The sequence below is a fragment of the Trichechus manatus genome, unplaced genomic scaffold (assembly GCF_000243295.1).
Source record: "Trichechus manatus latirostris isolate Lorelei unplaced genomic scaffold, TriManLat1.0 scaffold00116, whole genome shotgun sequence".
NCBI lineage: Eukaryota > Metazoa > Chordata > Mammalia > Sirenia > Trichechidae > Trichechus > Trichechus manatus.
Window position 1 is genome coordinate 8390151 of NW_004444052.1, and position 23938 is coordinate 8414088.

The following is a 23938-nucleotide window of genomic DNA, read 5'->3' on the forward strand; positions in this document are numbered from 1 at the left end:
TTCCCATAAACCTCCCCCTCAAAAAAATATATATACCACTGTTGTTGAGTCAAGTCCATCTTCTGGCAACCCTACAGGACAGAGTAGAGCTGCCCCATAGTGTTTCCAAGGCCGTAAGTCTTTAGGGGAGCAGACTGCCACATCTTTCTTCCATGGAGCAGCTGGTGGGTTCAAACCACTGACCTTTTAGTTAGCGTCTGAGTGCTTTAACCACTGCACCACCAGGGCTCAAAAAAAATATATATATGTGTGTGTGTATGTATATATATATATATATATATATGTATGTAGCTATATATGGCTGTCAAATGTTTCAAGGTGCAAACTAATAAAAATTTATTTTATTTCTATTTGCAAAAACAAATGTATTGAAATCTAGACCTAACTAGAAGATCTCATGGATTGAATCTGCTGTCTTATGAAATTTTAAATCTATAATTTATTTTGAATGTGATTGGAAGGATGGTACGACAAACATCTCTGTGTTTCGGACATTATGAAATGTTAACACAGAACTCTCAGCAGGGTGTTGGCTGGTCCCTTGCCATTTACTTTTACCAGAATTTTACTTCTATGCGTACATCTATGACTATGGAAGAATCATTTCTCTGTTCTCCCTTAGTAATATTTATTCAAATGCTTGTTCCAGAAACCTGTTGCAGCCATAGGTGCATTATCTATTGTTGCCCACTGCTCAGGTCCTTGGTGGTGCAAACGTGTGTGTGTGCTGAGGGTAAATATTTGACCACTGTTCCAGCCACCATTGCACAGCCCCTGAGTGACCCTGCATTAATTAACTGAGAATTTCAGGGCTTTGAATCTGATTGAATCAAAATATTGTTTTTACAAGTTGATGAAGGCTCTTGATTGATGTGAGCTCTGCTGATTCTTTAAAGGATTAAATCGTATGTACAGATTACAGAGTCCTGGCTGTCACTACTTAAATGGGGATTGTTTTTTTAACAAAGCTTAAAAAAGAAAAAAGTGCTATGGTGTGTGTTTCCTCCCCATGGGTACCATGCATTTCAGTGAGCATGTATGTGTCTAAGTATAAAAGAGAATTAGAAATATTGAGGGAAATGGTTGAGAAAAAAAATTAGGTAAAAATAAAGAGGCAGAAGAGAAAGAAAAAGAAATGGGTGAGGGAGAAAGAAGGGCTTGGCTTCCGTTCATCCTGAAAATATGTTTGGTGTGTGCATCTCCCATGGTAAAGCCTGCCATGTTTTACCCGGGGTGCAGGAGAGGAACACAATCATCAGGGTCTGAACTGGTCAAGGCTTAGAGGAGTTGAATGGCACACAGCATCTCCAGTGAGATATACTTGCATGGCCCTGGGTCACACAGCTCTCTGCCTGCTGAACCCAAGAGCCCCACGGCATGAGTGAGATGTGACAAGACCTAGAGTCAGGCCCTCGTCCAGAGAAAGGGCAAGACAAGAAAAGCTCAAGGGGGAAACTGGCAGGAATAGAGACAGAAGGAGGAGGAGCACAGATCCCTGCCGCCACTCCTCCTCCCACCAAGCCCCTTCCTTGTTAATGGGAAATATCCACAACCCCAAGCAAGGCAAGACTCAGTGTGTTGCCTTCTGTATTTCTCTTACTCAGGACCTCTTATATCAGTGCCATGTTGATGTTTTTTCCACTTGCAAATTTACAAAACTTTAATCTAATTTCATTGTGCACCTGTTAACTTGAAAAATGACTTGTTCTCATGGACTCTGTGTTGTGTAATGAATCAAAACCAATCAGCATAGAGAAGAAACAATAAAACGGAGTACAAATCATCGTGTGCCCAGAGCAGGGAGATTGCTGAAGGACTTAGCCAGCAATCCCTTATGCAGCTTCTGAGAGTGAACCAGTGGTTTTTAAATACTTCTGGGAACATGCCACTTCCCTTAGTTGCCTTTTGGGACAAATTAGCTGGAATCCTGGATGGCTTTCACTTTTTTATTCTCCTTTCACTTGTACCGTGAAAGGGATTCTGAAAATTGGTTAGCTCATCATGTGTTATATGGTGGATAGAACATGGTAATGTGTAACAGTGACTTGAAGCATGGAAGAAGAGGAATTGGTAAGAAGTAAAACTGTATAAGCCTAAGTCATACACACAAAGCTGCAATGAGGACATTTAATAGTTTGTCAATAAGTACCTACCTTTAAAGTTAAACACAGAACCGGGGAAGACAGGTAAAACAAAGGAGAGTGCTAAGTAATATGTGGTCAGTGAGGAAGACCACCAGGGGGTGTGGGTCTTTAGAGGGACCTTGAAGGAGATGCTGTTATTGTTGTAAGCAGCAGTTAAGTCAGCTGCCAACTCATGGGGTCCCCTTGCACAACAGTCCCGTGCCATCCTCATGATTGGTTGCAAATCAGACCATTGTGATCCATAGGGTTTTTGTTGGCTAATTTTTGGAAGTAGATCGTCAGGCCTTTCTTCCTAGTCCATCTTAGTCTGGAAGCTCTGCTGAAACCTGTTCAACAACACAGCAACACTCAAGCCTCCACTGCAGACGGGTGGTGGCTGCGCATCAGGTGCACTGGCAGGGAATCGAGCACAGGTCTCATGGACGGAAGGCTAAAATCCTACTACTGAACCACCACTACCCCTACCAAGAGAGATGGTAGATGTGAATGCAGTGAGAGCAGAGGGAACTGTCCTAAATGGCAAAAGGAGAAGTTGTAAGAAATCAGGGTATTAGGCTTGGCTGAGGCGGGAGTATGATATCAGTGAAGAACTGAAAGTTCAGGGAGGGGGCTTCCTGACAGAGGACCTGGAATCATAGACCAAGATGCTGAAAGCAGACGTGATAGAGATCTGCTGTAGGAATCTGAGCAGAAGGATGGCAGGAGGCAAAACTGAGCTGTGAGGACTCTTTTTCCCCTTTGTCAATGTAACTGTCAGAAGCCACAGAGGCAAACCTTAAATTAGTGGGTCTTCAGTCTGGCTAGTTATCAGAATCATCCAGAGGATTCTAAAAAATTGTAAGTTCCTGGTCCCTTAGGCCAGTGCTTTCAAACTTTAAAGTGCATCCAGATGACCTGAGGATCTTATTAAAAGGCAGATTCTGACTGAGTAGGTCCCTGGGGATCCGAGATTCTGAAAGCTCCAAGGTGCATGATGCTGTGGGCCCCTGGGCCACACTTTGAGTAGCAAGGCCCGATGTGATAACCAGTTATATTTAGGACGCTCTGCACGAGAGGATATAAGGTCCAAGGAAAAATGTAGCTGTAGTAACCTATCTGGATGAGATTTTACATCATTTCTTTAAGCAATGAGAAATGAAGAGGTAAGTTTTCTTTTTTTTTTAAGCACTATAACTTGACCATAAAATAATGAGACTGTATCTTTTTTCATCACATATGAAATAAGTCTCATTCTATTTTAGAATTGCCTTTAGTGAAGTGGGATTAAAAAAAAAAAAAAAGTCTTAAATTTTCTCTGGAATATATAAATAATATTCTTCTAGGTCATTCTTCCTGTTTGAAGAACCAAGCTGGCATTATTTCAAAAGAAAGGGAGGAAGGATGAGAGGAAAGAAGGGAAGAAGGAGAAGGGAGGGAAGCAAACAGGCAAGCTTTAGAGTCCTTGTAGGTATTGCTTGACTAGGAAACAAAATAAACCTGTGCTGGAAAGAGAAGAGATATAGAACTGCACCTAAATTATATCTGTCTATATACGTACACATATATGATACACATTTATATTTTATATAAATATTTAATATATATTATATGTAATAATATATTAAAATTATGTCTAGAGAGAGAGAGCCCTGGTGGCACGGTAGTTAAGAGCTATGGCTGCTAACCAAAAGGTCAGCAGTTGAAATCCACCAGCTGCTCCTCGGAAACCCTACAGGGGTAGTTCTACTCTGTCCTATAGGGTCGCTATGAGTCAGAATCAACTTGACGGCAAGCATTCTATAGAGAGAGAGAGACAGGAAGAGAGAGAACCAAGCTGGTGGAAAATAAATCATTTAATTCTAATTATAGTAATAATAATAATAAAGTTAACCTTTTTTGATACTTGCCAGTGGCAGACAGCCTTCCGAGAACCACACACGTGTAACACACTTCACTAAAACAAACATTTTTAAATCAGACATAGCTACAGCCAATACACGTGGACACCTTCATCTCCCACCTTCTTTTTTATGCTTGCAAAAGTCGCATCTTCCCCTGCAGGCAAAAATCCTGCCTTTTTCTGTGAAGGTCCAGGGATTCTCTCTGTGCTGTGCTTCTGAGTGCGTGCGGGGCCTCCATTTCCTTACCCTGACCAGCCTGTGGAAAAGGCAACTGTGTCCGCTCCAGTTTTAGAAATCAGGTTTGAGCCGTCACCAAGAAGGCCAAGCACTCATAAGGTCATATTCATTCCCCTTGAAGTTGGGGGAAATTGTTCTGGTCTTCTGTGTTTGGGCACATGGGAGAGCTTAGGACTGAGGCTTGGACTTCTGGTGGCGGCCTGCAGAAGATTAAATATTCTTGCAGAATAGCAGTGCATAAAATGCAATAGAATGCTCCCCTCCTTCACTATAACTGTCTTATTATCTTGGGCTCAGGTGTGTTGCATAAATATACAATAATGGGACTAACAAGATGGTTTGGGGGTCATGAAGGGATAAACCATGGCGTAATCCAGCTCCAAAAGCTGTTCTGGTAATGAAAATTGTAGCGCAGTCTTGTGGCTAGTTTTGTAATAAAGATATACAAAGATGAATATAGGTTTCGAGGAATTAATCTGAAAGCATTTGATCCAATTTATACTGGAGTGGCTGCATTGAAGGCAGCTTGGTAGACAGGATTCCAGTTTAGGTTGATAGAGTGCTTTGGGATCCCAGGGAGGAAGGGTTCTCTGTAATTGGGAGATGATTTTATTTTTGAAATGCCCATCTCCTGGCTCTGTCAAAGGCCGTGCATATGTCTGCCTCCCTGTGAATGGAGCCAGGCACAGGGCATTGAACCCCGTGGTGCAAGCTTCTGGTTCGGTATTCAGAACAACAGACAGGCTTCCAGTTTTATTCTTTCAGGGGGGACCCCAGGACACACTACATGTTATTGTTGTGATTGTTCTGTGGACCAAGCAACACTAGACCTATGAAGGGGAAGACTCCAGACAGCTTTATGTCGCCTTGTCCTTCACGCTTTCATTTTTGACCTGCTAAAAGTGATTGAGTTTAAGGCTCCTAAGAGTTTCCTCTCTGAAGCCAGGAGCTTGGGTCTGAGGAGCGCGTGGTAACCTTCTTACTTTATCCTTCAAAGTGTGTCATTCTCTGGCAGATGGCCAGGTTAGGGACAGAACTGGAGGCAGCTGAATTCAGCCCATGACTCTCAAGAATTCCTGGCTCATTCTTACTAAAACAGCCCCACACCAACCAAAGAATGTTGACTCTGCCTACCTTATTGTAATGCTATCTGTTTGATTCTCTGACCTGCCAGTGCAGAGAAAAGTTTCTTTAAGAACATTTAGAATCAAAACCCATTTGATGCCTTCCATTGACTTTTCTTTTTTAAGTGGCATTAGGGAATTATTCTCTTCAAATCCTGCCTGGGTAGCTGTTAAGAGAGGCCTGTGTTAAAACTCCTGTTCTGAGGAAGATGAAACAGAAAGCATTTGACTTCTAGCACTCTCCCTTAGAACTTCTGGGCCTCTTGTTTGTAATTTATTTAGTTCTTTTCATCGATTTAAATTTTGACATATATGAATTTAGGTATTGCACACATATGAGTTTTTTGTATTTAACGATTCACCATAAAAATGTATCATGGTTATTTGAACACATTTTTAATCCCAATTCGAAATGCTACTGTCGCAACAATCAAAAAGAAATTTATAACACATTTTCATTTGTGGCAGGAATTTTTACTTACTATTTTCATATCAGTATTAGAAAAGTTGACTATATAATTGTTTGTTGCAATCTATGGAAATGAAATGTAGTTATTACTGAAGGCTTTTTTTTTCATGTTAATTCTATCTAAATATTTCCCTAAATTGTGTATCTTGGCCTGTACACTGTACACATAAGGTGACGCAAGATGTGAACTGCCTTTAAAAACAAATAAAAAAGCAGTTTGCTTTCAGCTTAAGATAGCCCACAGCTAAAATGAAGGATATAGTTCTGCAGCCAATGAACCTGGAGAGAGTTTAATCATTTACCCTGCAGATTACAACTTAAGGCTTTTTCAGAGAATTTTAAAAAATATATGTCTCCAAATTTGCTTATTACTTATATAAATCACCTTTTTAATTTAGTACAAAAGAACCAAGCTTTTTCATTCTTTTTTGCCTTTAAACTGTCTTAGCTTAGATGATCTATAATGGGAGGTGGGAGTGGTATTTCTAGATGCAGAAAATGAGAAAAAAAAATGCATTTTCAATTGTCAGTAATATTTAATTTCTATCAACAATTTCTTAATTGTTCTTCTGAAAAGCAAAGCTTTAATGTGTCAACCTAAATTACAATACAAAAGAAAGCTGAAATTATGCTGTTAACAGTTCTCATTTTCAGATATTACTGATTAGATTAAATTATTTCTTATAATTTCACTATAGAAAAGCTGTATGTCTAGTCATATCACTATGTCAAAATGAAATTAAGGAGAAACAATTTCTTAACACAGTGTTTGCAGATTTTTCTTTTTTTTTTTGAGAATGAAAAGTTGCATCTTATTCTACCCATGATTTGTTGTTATTAAAGGCTCTTGTCAGGGAATTAAACTTTTTAGGTCTGGGCATTGCCTTAAAAATACAAAGCCTATCATGATGTAGGTTTTATAATAAAAATTAGACTGATTTTAATTTAAAGAGATTTATAAGTGGTTCTCTTAGGAATTTTATTGTTTCATTCACCAAGTTAGTAGACCAATAGAAACATACCAATGACGTTTAGCTTGCAAGTTAATGAAAAACAAATCCCCTATTGAAATAAACTAGATATTTTTTCCTTTTAATATAAAGAGATCAAGCTCATGCCTAAAAAACTTTTCAAAGAGAAAACTCAACTGGATTTCTTTCTCAACGTTTTTAAGATCAAATAGCTTCTGCATTATGCAACCCACCATTTATTTGGAAAATCTCGCCTTGTTAGAATTCACTATTGTCATTTGGTGGACTGGAACATTTTTCAATATGACATAAATGTGTAAAATAGAAAAAAATGGAAGGACTCAGAAAAGCATTTTAATCTTAATTATTCATATATAGGGACCTTAAGAACATGCTTATTGTGCACAAGAAAACCATACTTGTGTTGTAAAAGGATACTAAATCAATGTGTATTTAACTTCAGATGAAAGTAGCGAAGCAGAAACAAGCATCTATTAGTAAAACATTATATGGGTTACATTTGTGATGGGAAACCTAAGGATTTTCCTGAATATGTTAACGTTTTTGGATAACTCAGTGATGAAAGCTTACAGCAGAGAAACTGTATTTCTTAACACAAATTTGTAAGGACAGCTTTGATATCTCTATCTTTAATGTTTCAAAGAAGCTTTGTTAAAGTCCAGTTTCTGTAAAATGTATACTTGGAAAGTTCAGATCACAGGAAAAGAAGACTTTTAAATATTCAAGGAATATTTGTTTTTTAAGAAGGCTTGGAAGGATTGCCTGGCAAGGCCTATTTTTAGGATAGTGCACACCTGTGCCCAATACTGCTTCCTACCTTCTCGTAGAGAAGGAAAGTAGGTGATTAGGTTTCTAACTGCTATTTACAGCTAATGATCAGTTTGTTCTTTTCTCTCCAAATATGCAGATTAAGATAATAAAAGAAGAGACAATGGACCGCTTGGGGAATTAACTGTTCTTCCCAGGCTCCATCCTGGCATCTGTAGTGTTTGTGTGCTCTTCCGGCCCTGCCTGGGAGTGCGCATGTTTGTATATACAGGTTTCACCGGCAGACCTAATTTCAGAATACATAATGCATGATTTTGAAACCAATTTGTTATTGTAATAAAATATTTTTTAGGAATGCATGGGAGTACTCGAGAGGAGAATGTTAAATTATACATGCATTGTGGCCGAGTGGATTCATTTAGCTCAGTCTGCAGGTGAATCTCCCCGTGACCTTGGCACTTGCTGGCTAGTATAGAATAACAATCAAAGCTTGGATTGGAAATCCGACCATTTCCAAATATTAACAACTTCTTTCAAAGGAAAGGCTGATTTCAGCATTTATGCTAATGGGAACATCAGTATCTCTTTCAGAGTTTTTAGGGGAGGGGGAGAGTAAAAAAAAAAAAAAAGCAGCCACAATTCTAGTCCAGGTCTGTTTGGCAAATGATACGTCCCATTTGGGGTAATACATGTTCATGTTTTGGGGCAGCAGGTGTGCTAATGCAAAAGGCAGGTTTCCTCAAACTGCCTTATTTAGGGGATGTTACAAATGGAAAGACTATTTAAATACCCACAAACACATTTTTAAAAAATTCAAAACCCTTTTCTGAAAAGTGGGGGAAAAAAATCAAAGGAAAAAGGCCCAGGCTTTGGGTTTTGCTCACTTATGTTTTTAATAGTTGTTAAATGACCTATAAAGTCACTTTTCTAAGAAAAGAATCATAAAGGAATTTGGTAACCGAAAAAGGGGAGGGGGGCTGCTGAGATGTTTCCTTCTAGCTTCTATCAGAAACTAGACTGGCTATTTTCTGTGGTGCTTTGAAGGGTATTTGCCGTGTTCACATTTCTTTCTTTCCTCACCGATTTTGTTGGAGAATATAAATATTGAGACTATTTATTTTTCCTGCCAGAACAGTTGGTTTGGTTGGGGTTGTGTTTTGTTTTGTGTTTGAAAGAACAGCCGACAAAAGGGGAGGCATCATCTACATTTTGCTTAGTACATTGGTTTATATTCAATATCCTTTTGTGAAAAAAAAAAATCCTTCAATTAGCATTTCTCACCAAAACAAAGAGTTCTGTTCAAGGCTCGTTACTGAAAAATTCTAAGGCATAGAACATCGCAGCCTGTTGCCATGAAAATGATTTGTGAGTCATATCTTCATTAAGGGGGCACTTAGGCTAGAAAATATGCAAGCAAATCTTGACTTGGAATGGGAGCAAAACAAATGGATGAAGCCTGCAAATGTCCTCTCCAACTTTAAAAGGTATTCTCTGTCTTTACGTGCTGGTTGAATATGTACTCTGGGATGTGAAGAAAGAGAAAGCACTGGATACTGATTCAATGGGATGGCCTTGGCACGGAAAATGTTCTGTTTAGAGAAACTGTGGCTGGGTGGCCAGTTTTATACTATTAGAGGAAGCCCCTTCAGTATCCCAAGAATGGAAAATGGGGATCTCTCTTAGATGTGACGCTGGCTAGCCGTCCTCCATCTACTTTAACTGCAGAGCAAGAGAACTTGGGCTTCATCTTCACATGGAGAAGAACTAGTTTAAAGTAAGAAAAATTGTGAGTGTTTGAATGGATTACCCAGAAATACAGCATCCATCTCTGGTGTTTTAAGTCTAGCAGGAGATAACTTTGATTTTGATTTGCCATCTGCAGAGACCTCTTGGTCTGATATATATGGCACATGCTTTAGGGTATTAACAGGTCCCGGGGCTCTCTGGCATGCAGAAACACATCTTCAGGGGGGATCAGTTCAGGGGGAGGGAGTAAAAGGTAACTACCGCAAGAGAGGCAACTCTGCAAGTCTCAGGCTAGGCCTGGTCCAGAAGTGCTATGGCTCTGGATTGAGCAAGAAGCTTAGGTGAAGTGTTTTCTACCCAAGTGGATACAAATCCAGGTATCTCCGAACTAGCCTTTTATCCTAGAGAACAAACAAAATTTGCATTGCTTTTTAGTACCCTAGAACTGGTCCAGGATTCATGAGAACACAGAGAATTTCATCAAGTATACACCATCCCCTTGATGTAGCAATGCAGGTTAGGCACATGCTATAGGTTGCACTGCTGCATTCAAAACACCCCAGCTTAGAGGATGCTGATGGCAGCCAAAGTGGAGAACCTGAAAAAAGGGACTAACCTGTGTGGTAGAGTGAAAAACAATGCTAAACCTAGACTTAAAGAAAGACCTAGATTGGGCTAGGTGATCTTGGACAAGTCATTTAACCCATCCTCATCTATGAAATATGGGGTTAGCTTATTCTTCCCTGAGTTCTGAGGAATTAATGAGAATATGCGTGAGGATGATTTTGTAAACAACTTCCAACCCCAAAAAAAAAAAAACCTATTACCATCGAGTCAATTCCAACTCATAGTGACCCCATAGGACAGAGTAGAACTGCTCCATAGGGTTTCCAAGGAACAGCTGGTGGATTCGAATTGCTGAACTTTTGGTTAGCAGCTGATCTCTTAACCACTGTGTGACCAGGGCTCCGTAAACAACTTAACCTGAAAAAAATCTGTTGCCATCAAGTTGATTCCAACTCATAGCGACTCCATAGGACAGAGTAGAACTGCCCCATAGGGTTTCCAAGAAGCAGTGGTGGATTCAAACTGCCAAGCTTTTGGTTAGCAGCTGAGCTCTTAACCACTGTGCCACCAGGGGTCCATAAACAACTTAGTGCCCTGTAAACATTGAGTGATGAAGGTAGCCTTTGGAGAAAATGACCCACTGTTAATTTTTTACTCCTTGGCACCACCTTGTGTCCAAGCTACTACTCTTGAATTTTAACTTTTCACAGTACAAAAAGGACCAGAGGTCACTGAAGAATTCACTGGAGTTTTCTTCTTAATGCTACCAGTATGAAAAACATTTGAAGAAGCTATCTAGGGCCCTCACTACTCCCTTAGAATTAGCATCAGATACAAATGTTTGGCAGTAGACGTTTTCCTACCACTCAGAAGACAGCAATGGAGAGGTACTCCCAAACCTGTCAGTTCCAGTTTTTGTTTTTGCTTTTGCTTTTTTTCCTAAGAGAACAATGGGGTTCCCCAAAGTTAGATATGTTGCTTAGCTACTGGCATTGAAGACCATAATGTGGAGAGGACAGAGTTTTGGAGGAACTAACTTCTAATTCTTATAACCTGAGCAGACTTGACCATTAGGCTTACAGAGACCTCAGCAGTACAATATTGACATATTAGGAGTAAGAATGGGTTAGGCTAGAAAAATGATACAGCTGAAGGTTTAATTGCCAGAGGTTAGCCAGGGCACCAGTTGTAGAGTAAAACAGTCTGTTGTGCCTGACCCATGTCCCTGTTTGTATTGACTTTGAACTGGTTGATGGAATGCAGTGGGGGCAAGTGCAAAGGAAGGAGGGAGTAGAGGAGCCAGAGTCTCAGGATAGTGGCAATAGCTAATCCAATGTAGTGATGTTAGAGCTCATATCTTGGAGTAGCTGGATACTTGATAGTATTTTAGGGTAGAGGAGGCAAGTCCTACTTTTAAGAAATGGGACCTAGGGTTGGCAATAGTAGAAGTGAGTCAGGGGCTATCATCTTGGAAGGGAACAATAGCGTAAAGCGGGTTAGATCCTTCTAGGGTAGAAGGCCCTTGTGACTACTGAGTGGGAGTGGAAGCTGTGGCTCAGTAGGCCTGCAGCCCTCAGTCCAAGAGAAGCTGGGGTTATGGCAGAGAGTGAGGATGAGGATCTTGACATGTAGCAAGGGTTATTTCTCATTGACTCAGGGTGGGGGGAGGTTGAACCTTAAAGTCAAAGTTCTTCAAGACTTATAGACTGACATTAGTGACAAGGTATTGTCATGGATTGAATTGTGTCCCCCAAAAATATCTGTCAGCTTGGCTAGGTCATGACTTCCAGTATTGTATGATTGTATAATCTGATTTCCTTATGTGTTGTGAACTCTATCACTATGATGAGGTTATATGTGATTTCCTTATGTGTTGTAAACTCTGTCACTATGATGAGGTTATACTGATGAGGTATAAAAGATTGGATTGTGTCTTAATCCAATCTTGTTTGAGATATAAAAGAGAGAGGCGAACAGACACACATGGGAACCTCACACCACCAAGAAAGCAGTGCCGGGAGCAGAGCGTATCCTTTGGACCTGAGGTTCCTGCGCAGAGAAGCTCCCAGACCAAGGGAAGACTGATGTATCACAAGGACCTTCCTCCAGAGCCGACAGAGAGAGAAAGCCTTCTCCTAGACCTGATGCCCTGAATTTGGACTTGTAGCCTACTGGACTGTGAGAGAATAAATTTGTCTTTGTTAAAGGCATCCACTTGTGGTACTTCTGTTAGAGCAGCACTAGATGACTAAGACAAGTATGAAGTACATGCTTTCTTCACCCTATTCTCGGACTTGACCAAATAACTTGAAACTGTACTTTGACTTATAACCTATTAAGTCTTTGCTCTTATGTCTTGTTTGGATTATAACTTAAGCGTTTCTTGCATAACCTCAACTCATTCCTTTATTATAAAGAAATTCTAAAGAAATGTTTTAGTCACTTCAGGATTTGATTTATGGGTCTTCATCTGACACATTGTTATATCATTTCCCTCATGGCTGTTTCGTCTTCCCACCTAGACTGTAAGTTCTTCGAGAACAGGTGTCTATACTTTTTATAAAAAAAATGTCTCTCTTACTAAAAAAAAAATTCCTAGGACTTAAAAACAAAATGCCTCAAGAACCCAAGCCTGGGTGCATGACCAATTTGGCATGACAATCAATTGTCTACTGTGTTTCGGACATCTGGGTGGGGAGTGGTCAGGGCGCAACGTGGGAGCATGCTAGAGGTGTGATATTGTACTTAGATTATTGCTGTTTCACTCCACCTGGAGCCCAGGGAGTAACCAATTACAGCCCCTAATGCTGTAGATTATCACATGTGATATTAACGCACATGAAAATTGGACTTTTAGACCATGCATTCAGGGGCTAATCATCCTATTTAACACCCCTCCATCAACTAAGTCTTGGTCTTCATCTTCATTTGTAAAGACTCTGGGTACTGCTGTTTAAGTGAAAATTTCCAGAGCGATATTTTGAATCGCTGGTGTTAAAACTGCAACCGAATGGTTTACAGCATTTCAGGCAAAGGTCCCCTTTATTGGAGGCAAGGATTTTCTGCTTATCTTCCTGCAATGGTGCAGTAGCTTTGCTAGGGGGTGGATTCTGAAGTATCCCTTCAGAGCAATCCATTTCCTTAAGATTCCTGATAAAATGGTTTGTATTTCACCTCTAATAAATAGGACTAGTTTCATAGAAAGGCTTTTAAAAACATAGGAGCAGTGGACTTACCGGTGTTTTGTTTATGTGTGTGTGTGTGTGTGTTTGAATACCCTCTCATTGTTATTTTAAAGCCATCTTTGAAAAGGAAGATGTCTTTTCTGGTGAGAAGAAGTGAATGAAGATGCTTCTCATGGCCTGCCCTTAAGTGCATCCTGTTGTATTTTGCAATTCAAAACTGCAGGGCACAACCTTCACCCGGAATATTCTAGTGACAACTCTGATAGAGAAATTCCAAAGACAAGTGTTATCTTGACAAACTATACGGAAAAATGCAGCTCTAAAATTCATTCCCCAAATCCCAAATATTCTGTTTCAGCAAATATATAAATTTGTCAGACTGCCTTTGAAGGGGGACATTAATGACCATTTTCCACCTGGAAGTTCAAAAGTGTCGTGGTGTAGATTTTTATCTTGCTCTTTTTTTAAAAAACTGGGCATTTTTTTTTTTTTTTCCCCAAAGCAGAGTTAACAAGTAAGACTATGAGTGAGGAACCTGGCTGCCTTCTGGAGCCTTGTTTTTCATTTTTCAAAGTTGAAGTACAAACCTGATCCAGGGTACAGAAGAGGCCTACCCAGCCCCAGCTCAGTCATTCCAGTACCCACAGAGATGGTCAAATGCACTGTGAGCGCCTGGAGAAATTACCGCTGACTTTTGATTACAACTAGTGCCATGGAGCTTGGTATTTTTGTTTCCTTTTCAGGAATAAGCCTATTTTATATAATGAGATTTTCTTGAAATCTGAAGGGAAAAGAGAAAGAAATCACTGGAGGAAAATTAGTTGTCTTCAGTAAAATATGAGAATAATAAACCCCAATTATTTGGAATTTGACAAATTCCAAATATATAATAATTTGACCTGGTAACGATAAATTTTGGAGTCCTTGGGTGGTATAAATCATTAATACTCCTGGCTGCTAACTCAAAGACTAGTGGTTTGAGTTCACCCAGAGGTACCTTGGAAGAAAGATGTGGCAATCTACTTCCCCCCAAAATCAACCGTTAAAAACTCTATAGAGCACAGTTCTACTCTGACGTACATGGAGTTGCCATGAGTCAAAATCGACTTGATGGCAGCTGGTGGTGGTGGTTTCGGATAAATTTTAGGTTTCCATTACTTTTGCATTAATTTTCTAAATGCAGGCTATGACAAAATGTGGTAGAGTATGTCTCAATGACTTAAATGGTTTTTAAGGGTTTGAGCTAATTAACTTGTATGTGTAAGTATAAGTATTTAATACTTATTATCAATATATCATTTCTAAGGCCTTCTACTTAGAAACAATTATTTTCAGAGATTTAGGTACAATCTGTACAGTAAAGGTGGTAAAACTGCTTTTCTATTTTAAAAAACTCTAAAATTCACATTGCATCAAGAATCACTTTAACATATACTTCCCATCTGCACATGTATGGAAATGAAATGCATTACCTGCCAAAGGTCGGAAGAAAATTCTAGAACTCCAGTCGCCTGCCTCTGAACATCAGCTTGGTTTGAATCTGAGATAGGGTTGCCAGATTTAGCAAATAAAAACACAGAACATCCAGTTAAGTTTGAAGTTCAGGTAAACAACATATAATTTGTAGTATAAGTATATCCCATACCTGGGACGTATACTAAACATGTCCCATACTTAAAATAAATATTTTAGTATATTATCTACACATATAGTACACCTTATACTTTATCTGGCAACCCTAATTAGGGAGAGATTTAGATTACATTTGCTCCTTTTCTCTAATAATTTCATATTATTTTGCCTGTTGTTGTTAGGTGCCATTGAGTCAATTCTGACTCATAGTGACCTTATGTACAACAAAATGAAACACTGCTCGGACTTGTTCCATCTTGGGCCCATTGTTGCAGCCCCTGTGTCAATCCATCTCACTGAGGTTCTTCCTCTTTTTTGCTAACCCTTTACTCCACCAAGCATGATGTCCTTCTCCAGGGACTGGTCCCTCCTGAAAACATGTCCAAAGCATGTGAGACAAAGTCTCACCATCCTTGCTTCTAATGAACATTCTGGCTGTACTTCTTCAAAGACACATTTGTTTGTTCTTCTGACAGTCCATGGTATATTCAATATTCTTTGCCAACACCATAATTCAAAGGCATTGATTCTTATTCAGTCTTCCTTATTCATTGTCCAGCTTTCGCATGCATGTGAGGCAATTGAAAATACCATGGCTTGAGTCAGGCACACCTTAGTCCTTAGCGTGGAGTCTTTGCTTTTCAACACTTTAAAGAGATCTTTTGCAGCAGATTTGCCCAATGCAATGTGTCGTTTGATTTCTTGACTACTGCTTGTGGACCCAAGTGAAATGAAATCCTTGACAATGTCAATCTTTTCTCCATTTGTCATGATGTTGCTTATTAGTCCAGTTGTGAGAATTTTTGTTTTCTTTATGTTGAGATGTAATCCATACTAAAGGCTGTGGTCTTTGATCTTCATTAATAAGTACTTCAAGTCCCCTTCACTTTCAGCAAGCGAGGTTGTGTCATCTGTATATCACAGGTTGCTCATGAGTCTTCCTCCACTCCTGATGCCTATTTAATTAATTAAATCTTCCAACATCTCTGTATTTTAAACAAGGAACAGAGTGATACTTCCTAGTCTCACAGAGTATTTTAAACTGGGCCTGTCTGTGACCTGACCAACCATGAGATAGAAAGGACACACACAAGTGAAATTTTAGAGGCCATGTATAATGACTTGACCACAGAACACAGACGTATCACCTTCCCATCTCTGGGTTATTGAGATCTTATTTTTAAATTACAGCTAATACTCGTCTGAGCCATGTTATTCCAAGTAGTGTTCAGAGACTACTACTGAATTCCCAGCGGGGGCCATTCCCTTAGCACTTTGGAATTTCCCCAGGGATTTTATCATTCTGACCTGGACCTGCTCCAAACCCACCTAGCTATTAAGATGATAGTGATGTTGATTCAGGCTTTATGAAGTACTGATTTGATAGAATAACATAAGAAAAAAAACTGCAGAGCTGTAACTGTAGAGAGCAAGAAGGAAATCGGTGGGAATTTGGCATCAAAAAAGTGTTTAAAAAAATCAGCCTTGTCAGTTTCTTTATGATAAAATAGCACTGACTTCTGAAAAAGGACTTTGCGAACACTGATGGGTCTAATAATCGGTTCTGTTCCTGTTTCCTCTGCCACCTGTAGGTAGGAAGGGGAAGGAAGAGGCTCTTATTTTTCACTGTGATATTTACTTAGAGATAATAAACTGAACATCTTTTCCACATCTGCGGTCCTTGAAACAGGCTGCAAAAAGATTCCAGTAACTGGGAAATCACCAGCTTCTTGTGAGTTATTTAACATTTGGTGCAAAAGCCAGACAGTGGAAAAGAAGTGAAAGCAAAACAGGGAAGGAACCTGGCAGACATGCTCCCAATCATCAGGTCATCATGGCACTGGGGTTTTCCCCCATCAGGCCTTTACTGGATGAAATGTCAAGTGAAACAAGCCCTTTTAATTCCTCTGTTAAATCCAGCTTTTAATAACAAGTATTTTGGAAGAGGAACAGATAATATTTGTCTTATGAAATGTAACAGCCAGTTTCCTTTCTGAAGACAAATCTGCTCATAGGACTTTGTCGTGGGCTCAGGCCTAACAAGTTTGCAGATGCTCTGCCTTGTTAATTAATGAGATCCAGACGCTGCCTTTTCACAACCTTCCCACTGTCCCTGAATCCCTCACTATGGAGGGCATGGGCAGAGACGGGGTCATTGGAAACAGCCAGAGTCCACCAAAGACCTTTTAATTCTGAGAAGTTCTGCCATATTTTCTTTATAATTCTCTTTGTTTCAAGCAAGGAACATTTGCCCTGGCCAGCAAGGAAGCGTGGGTTGGGAGAGAAGACGTCCATCTGACACAGCTGCTTAAATCAGATGCAGCATCTAGACCCAATAGAAGCATGTGTATCTTCATTTCCATTCTTCACTCTTCTGACAACTCTTCAGGTGGCCCAGTATCTCCCAAGCTGAACTTGGAAGGGTTGTATAGACCTGAGCAAAGACCTAAAAGAGGGTGACTTCATCGATGCCTGGTGTCACATGGCTATTTCCATCAGAGAGATTCAGCATCCATCAGTGATTGGCCAACGGAGCCCTTGACTTATATTTGGAAATGGGCCGGGGGTGGGGGGGAGGTGAGCAGGGGGATTCTCTTCTGTGTATGTGTGTGTATGGGGATGAGGATAGTGTCGGTGAATGAAGAGCCCATCCTTAGAGGTTTTGTTTTCACCCCTTCACAGTGGTCTCTCCAGCCACCCACTCATCTTTCCACCAGCAATCACTATCCTGATAACTTATTCTTAGCAGCACTGCAGCTTTCTGTGTGTGACTGACTTGTTCCCATCTGCTTTTGCAGTGGGAAATAAGAGGTCTTGGCAGTTTCTCCAGACATTGTAGTAAAATCCTGAGCCTCAATACCATTTGACAAGGAAAAGGATCGCACTACCACCACATAGCACCGGTATTTGAAGGTGCTTTCTTTTAGAAACTTCCAGGTGCCTTTGCTCTCCGAACATGCAAACTGCTTGAGTCAAGAGTTGTCTTCATTTATACGGGGGTGTGGGGGGGTGTGGGGATTCTGTTATCTTTCTTTCTCTCTTGAAGAAACCTGTTATTCAGTGGGCTGTAAAATGGAAAATAAAGATCAGCGGTAGTGGAAATAATATAATGTACCTGGGCAGAAACATTAGAAACCTCCCATAAAATGTAAGGCGTTTAGAAATTTTCACCCTTTAATTCACTATGGCCCGTTGGGAAGCTCTTCTCCCTACTGATCCTTTGATTTTATTCTGGAACATCTTCATAATTTGGTGTTCTCCATTCCCTTTACTCTGAGCTTCCCAAAGGACAGAAGGCTCTTTAAGGACCATTTTGGGTGTTGAGGAATTACAAATTTGGATTTATTTGTTATAATTTTTCTGACACAGAGATGTTGTGTCTCCACTGAGAAACCCCAGAATGACTTTGGTCTCCACCGGGCCATCCTGAATGGCGTGATTTTGGGATTTGTCCTACAATGTGTAGATTTTTTTTTTCAGCCCATCAAATTGTCTATCAGACAGTGCAGTACTAACAGATTGTTTCTTTTCCCAAAGCCCCATTTTTCTCTGCCTTACAGTCTTGCTTCTTTGATTCTACCTTTGATCACTAGTTGTTCTATACCTTCTGGGCAGTTCCATCACATTTGTGTTCCTACAGCTGACTGTTGGCCTCCCACTACAGCTGACTAAGCAAAGGGTCAGCCATGTCATGGGCCCTAATTCACCCTGCCCATCCTAGAGTCATCAGCTGTCTCAGTTCACTGAGACCTTCTTAAAGCCAATCTTGTTTTAGAACACATCATCTGGTGGGGGGTGTTCAGCACATGGGGTCAGCAGGGTGGGCAAGCCCACCCACTCAACACTAGACACCAACCCAGTTTGAGCTAAGTCACCTCTCAAAACTCCTTCCGTTGCCCCCGTATGTCATCTTTCCTTTCTTTCTAGCCTCTTCTCTCACCCCCTCCCCTCAATAAAACCCCAATAGGTTTTTCTCCAGAGAACAATAAGCCTCCGACTTTGGTGCCCATCCAGAGCTCCGAGGGAAAGTTGAGGTCAAAGTGGCAGGCAGTACAGCTTTCTTTTGAGGCAAACAGATGGTGAAGGTTAAATGACAGCTCTCTGACTGCCTCTTTTGAAGTAATTGGAGATAATTTGTATTTTGAATCAGAACTTGACCATTGTCAGAAGGGAAGAAGGTTAATATGGAAACGATTTTACATTAGCCCCTGTTTCTTGCACTGCCCCCCTCCTCCCTTCTGTCTTTCTTTCCTTTGGATCCTTGTTTCTTTAATCCTTGCTCCAGGCAATTGGTAAGATTGTCTCTGGGCTCCATGCACCTCGTTTTAGATTGTGGCTGTTACGAAAGCCAACAACAGCTTATTAAGGCCAGTGATAATCTCTTCTACTGATGCATTGTTGCTTTCCAGAGGTCCAATTAAGGCTGCACATCGGAAACAAGATCTTGCAAACCCACAGCTCCTTACCTAGAACAGTTTGCAAACAAATGCGCAGTTTTCTGCATCCAAACACAAGCTGCCTTCCTATCACAGAGTACAGTGAGTCTGTGTTCAAGAAAGGGACATGTTTGTCTTTCACTGCCACCCTCCCTGTCCAGACACTTAAAAAAAAAAAAAAAAGTATTTTAATTTCAAAGCCTGGCTATGGGCCCCCTTCTGATGTGACGCATGGTATTGTTTACCTCCTGACTGCATCCTTTCAAAGAATTTACAGTACTTCCTGAAATCCCACTTGGGGAGGGGAGGGGAAGGGAGGAGAAGAAAGCCTCTTAAAAATAAGAAATGCCTTGCGTGTTCTAGAAAAGAGACTTAAGACTTGACTGGCATGTGGATTTCCCACTTCCTACCCCTATCATAAATTTGCCTGGAGCTGGCAGTTTCCTAAAGCACAAGTGAACAGAGAAAGAAGTTTGATGTGATTGTCAGTCTCTGCCTAGAGGGAATCTGGGTGGAAGAGATGCTGCCTTCTGGAGGAGACTGTGATAAATATCCAGCCAACTCATAACACTCCGTCAGGATATTGCCAGGTACCAACGACACTCTGGTGAGTGGCAGGTGCATTTATAAGTTACTGACCTATTGGACATCGGACCTAATGTGCCCTGCTGATGAGAATGGAAGAGCCAGTGGCTTCACAGGGCAAGCACCGTCCCTGGCAGGCTCGCTCAGAGGATGCTAGTTAGGACCTTTATATCCCATCCTCAGGAGTGTCAACCATTGGAGGGAAAAATGACCACCAAGCAGGTGAGGCTGAAACTCAGTCCTTCCTATACAGAGGTCTGAAACGTAAGAAATTAGGAATGCTTGGCCATAAAAGAATCCTAACAACAAATGCAAAAAATAGATGTTTTATTCTATGCCAGCACAAAAAGTTATAACTCAAAGAATCCAGACAGAAGAAGTGAAAGCAAAGACTGAGGTCTGTCTACAGCATGTTTAAGTGCTATTTGCAACAGAAGAGCTGAAGGCAATATTGTATTTTATTCATATACATCTGGTTTATTATGAAGCACATTTTTTCACTAACTTGAAGAAAGAAGACAAGATATTGTCATGCTATTCCTGGCTTTTTCTTAACCATCCAAAGTAAAGAAATGGCTGCAAAACCTTTAGAAGCAATTCAAGTACCTCCGTGGCTTTCATCAGACATTCTCTGTACAAGGAAAAGAAAAAAAAAATCGTTCTATCTTTTTATTTTTACTTTGCTTTAATCTTATTTGATGATGTCTCAACAGGCTGAGACATGCTTTCTTGGATGGCAATTTCACTGCACCATATGTGTCTCTCACAAGATAGCAGAGTAAGATGAGTCTTGGCAGGGAGAGAACTAAACACATCGGCAAAGAAAGGAAAAAATTATTTACTTAACTCCCTGTTGCCTGCATATATTTTCCCCCCTCGTACCGCAACTCTCAGTGTAGTAGTTCAGACTCGTTTGTTATAAACAACTGTGTGAAATGCAGGCCCCCGTTTACCACGTTTTCTGATCATCTGCCCTAGTTTTGCTGAAAACCTACATTAAGCATTTCAGTGAATAGATAATGAAGTACGGTGAAAGGAGAGAGAAAATCCGGTTCTCCCATAGACCCTCCATGCTGGAGAAGCCCCAGACCTGCTCCAGAAGCAGCAAATGCCCCTCCTTCCCTACCCGACATGTGGAGATTGGCCTGGAGGTCTCCTCAGCCATTCTCTCTATTCAGCCATCTAGCCAGGCATGATCTTCAGTGCTGGATACCATGTTATCATCTCACCATGACATTTGCTTTGGACTTTGGGTTGCCACCATTAAGTCATCATAAATAGAATAACATGACCAGTTTAGGCAGAATAGACTACACTTCCAAATGAAGAAGCTATTGCAGGTGACATTGGAAATGACCACTTGGTTTTGGCTATAATGGGAAATGTCTATGATATACTAGAATTCCATCATTTTTGCCACAGGGCCCAAAGTCTGTATCAATGGACAGGACAGAGCCCTGTTTCTGGACTCCACAGTTACCTTTAGATGGGAGCTAGGGGTGTTGCTCTCATGTATTGAGTCATGTGGGCTAGAGTTCCTGATGACATTGCTGAAACTATGGGATTTATGTATTTTTACATTGTTCGATGCCTTCAGAGGATATCCTAGTGACCTTGTTTGTTATTGTGACAGAACCACTACAGAATTCAGGGCAGGAATCATGTCAGAAAGAAGACAGAGAATGAAGCTCAGTAAGTCATTCCAAAATGTGTCGAGATTTAAGTGAAATCCAAAACTAAATTAAAAATACATATTAGGAATATTTTTCATCAGCCACTGTTTTAAGGGGGAGGGAGGAAGAAGAGGAAGCTATAAGACTTCTTTTCCTGGTAGAAATTTAAAACATTTGGAAGCACTGTTTTCTTTTAGTAAAATTTCCATGTTTTATATTTTATGGGGCAAAAGAACAAGTGGAATACACCATCCCTGTCACACCTTGGATCAGATTCACAGACAATGTGATTAGGGCAGTTAGCAGAGCACACAGTATGTAACAAAGGGTGCCTGAAGAATAAAGTTTCCCTGGAATACTCAGGCTGTGGATGGGAATCGTGAGGAGACTCAGGTCACAAGAAAAGAGAGTTAAATTCAGAACCAGCTGCCTTCCAATGTGCACGTTGACTGGTGTGTTATTTTCCAAGAATTTTCCAGGCAGACAGAACAGTCTAGGTCAGGAAATTTTAAGTTTTTTAATACACAAAACGCAATATAAATGCAGTGCAATAGGCAGGTATCTAATGTTCGTTTGCTACTGAACAGAATGCCTTTCTTGCCTCATTTATACTCACATCCTTGGCTAACAGAGTTCAGAGAAAATTTGGTATTCTAGTTCTTGGAAAAAATACCTAAGATTTTATGGCTGTATAGAATCCATCCCAACTCTACCAATTTTTCAGTTGGAATCCTAGTTGTAATGAGAAAATGTGAATGCAAGCATGGAATTTCAGTTTCTAATTGTTTCAAACTTCAAGCTTATTTTATTTAGTGGATTCCACATCTCAGGCATTTTTAGCCTCTGCCCCGGAAATTTACATTTGGATCAGGATAGAATGATCATTTTTTAAAGAACTGGCAGAATGCTATTCAATATGGTTTTCATGACTGATCTTTCAATTACTAATGGTATACTTATTAGGTGCTAAAATATGTATAGTACATAATAGGTATATATTTCTCTTACTTGTGCACTTGCTTGGCTTTGCAAATTGAAAGGAAGAGGTGGGAAAAATTACCGAAAGCAGGGTGGAGAGAGATTACTGGCAATGATGTAATTTCCCTTTGGTATCTCGTCCCACTAAAAACTGAAGATTGCCCCATTGAAAATACCAGATCAATGCAATTTATCTCTTGAGTTAGGGGCTCTACTTAGAAGTCTATTTGGATGAGATGAGTAAAAGAAAATACACCCGTACGACCATGTGCTCTCTCTCTTTCTCGCCCTCTCTCGCCCTCTCTCGCATCTATCTAGCTCTTACACACACAGAAACACACTCGCTCGCAGACATAAATGTGCTGGTATTATTTATATTCTCCAGTATAAAAAAACAAGATGGTGTGCACAGATGTGGATAACAGTTGTGTAAATGTACTGTACACACACCATCAATTGTTCATTGAAAGAAAATGCATTATTGTAAAGCCTATTCCAAAAGGCAGGCCAAAATATAAACTCTCTTAAATCATTTAGAGTGTTTGAATCCACAGAAATCTTAATTTCCAGCTTCAGGAATGGGCTATGATAAAGGAGGGTATGAGTGTGTTTTAATTTATCTGATTTCTTTGGCATGAAACAGTATTTAAATTGATATGAAAATGAAATGCAACTTGCAGGGTTTGACAAACTGACTCCTTCTGAAAGAAATTATTCTGAATTTCAGCAAGTTCTAAAGATTCCAAACTGCACTGGGAGACAAAGAATATGAACTCTGTAAAAAGTCTCTCAGGTTTGGATAACACGAAGTCGACAATGAGAACCTGACATTGGCTCCGCCCCCCTCAGCCTTGGTTAAACATATCCCACAGCTGCTTCCCTATTTATCAGAAGAGTAGTTAATAGTTCAGTAAATAGATTATCCTTTTAATTAGATTTTTACTTTTAAGACAAAACAGATGCATAATTTGGTTAAATTAGTTAGCCCATTTGTACTTTTTTTCTTTTTCTTTTTGCTAATTGTCTTAATAACCGGTGCTGTTCACAGAATGGAGGACTGTTTCTGTTGGATTTAAGTTTTGTATTGTAGAGGCCACTCAAAAATTCCCTCTCATTTTCCCCTCTAATGTAATATCAGTTAATTCTCAAGAGGAATACAGACAAGGTGTTAAAACTAGGATAAAAGCATTGTAATACCAGAAAATCTCCTCCGTCAAACAGGAGGCCTTTTTGCCAGTGGGAAAGCAGAAAAAGTAAACAGTAGCCATCTCTCGTGTAACAGAAGATTTAGGTATAATTTGTTTAAATAGTAGCAATAATGATTATTAATTCACCCTTTGAATGTTAACAATGACCTGGTTTTTGTTAGTTTGTGCTTTAGATTCATTTTCAAGCTCAAGTTTGTTTTAGGCTAATGCTCCCATCACTGGGAAATGCAATTAGTTTTAGCTTCCCATTCCCTCTTCCTCCCAAAATATATTTGATGTTTGGTAATGCAAAATAAAATAATTTCCTTCCAGAA

General features: G+C 40.0%; 1 long non-coding RNA gene across 1 annotated transcript in view; it reads left to right on the plus strand.

The window, feature by feature from the left end:
- Nucleotides 1-23938, plus strand: part of LOC111821953 (uncharacterized) — a 571437-nt gene that overhangs the window by 89229 nt on the left and 458270 nt on the right. The window lies entirely within an intron of this gene.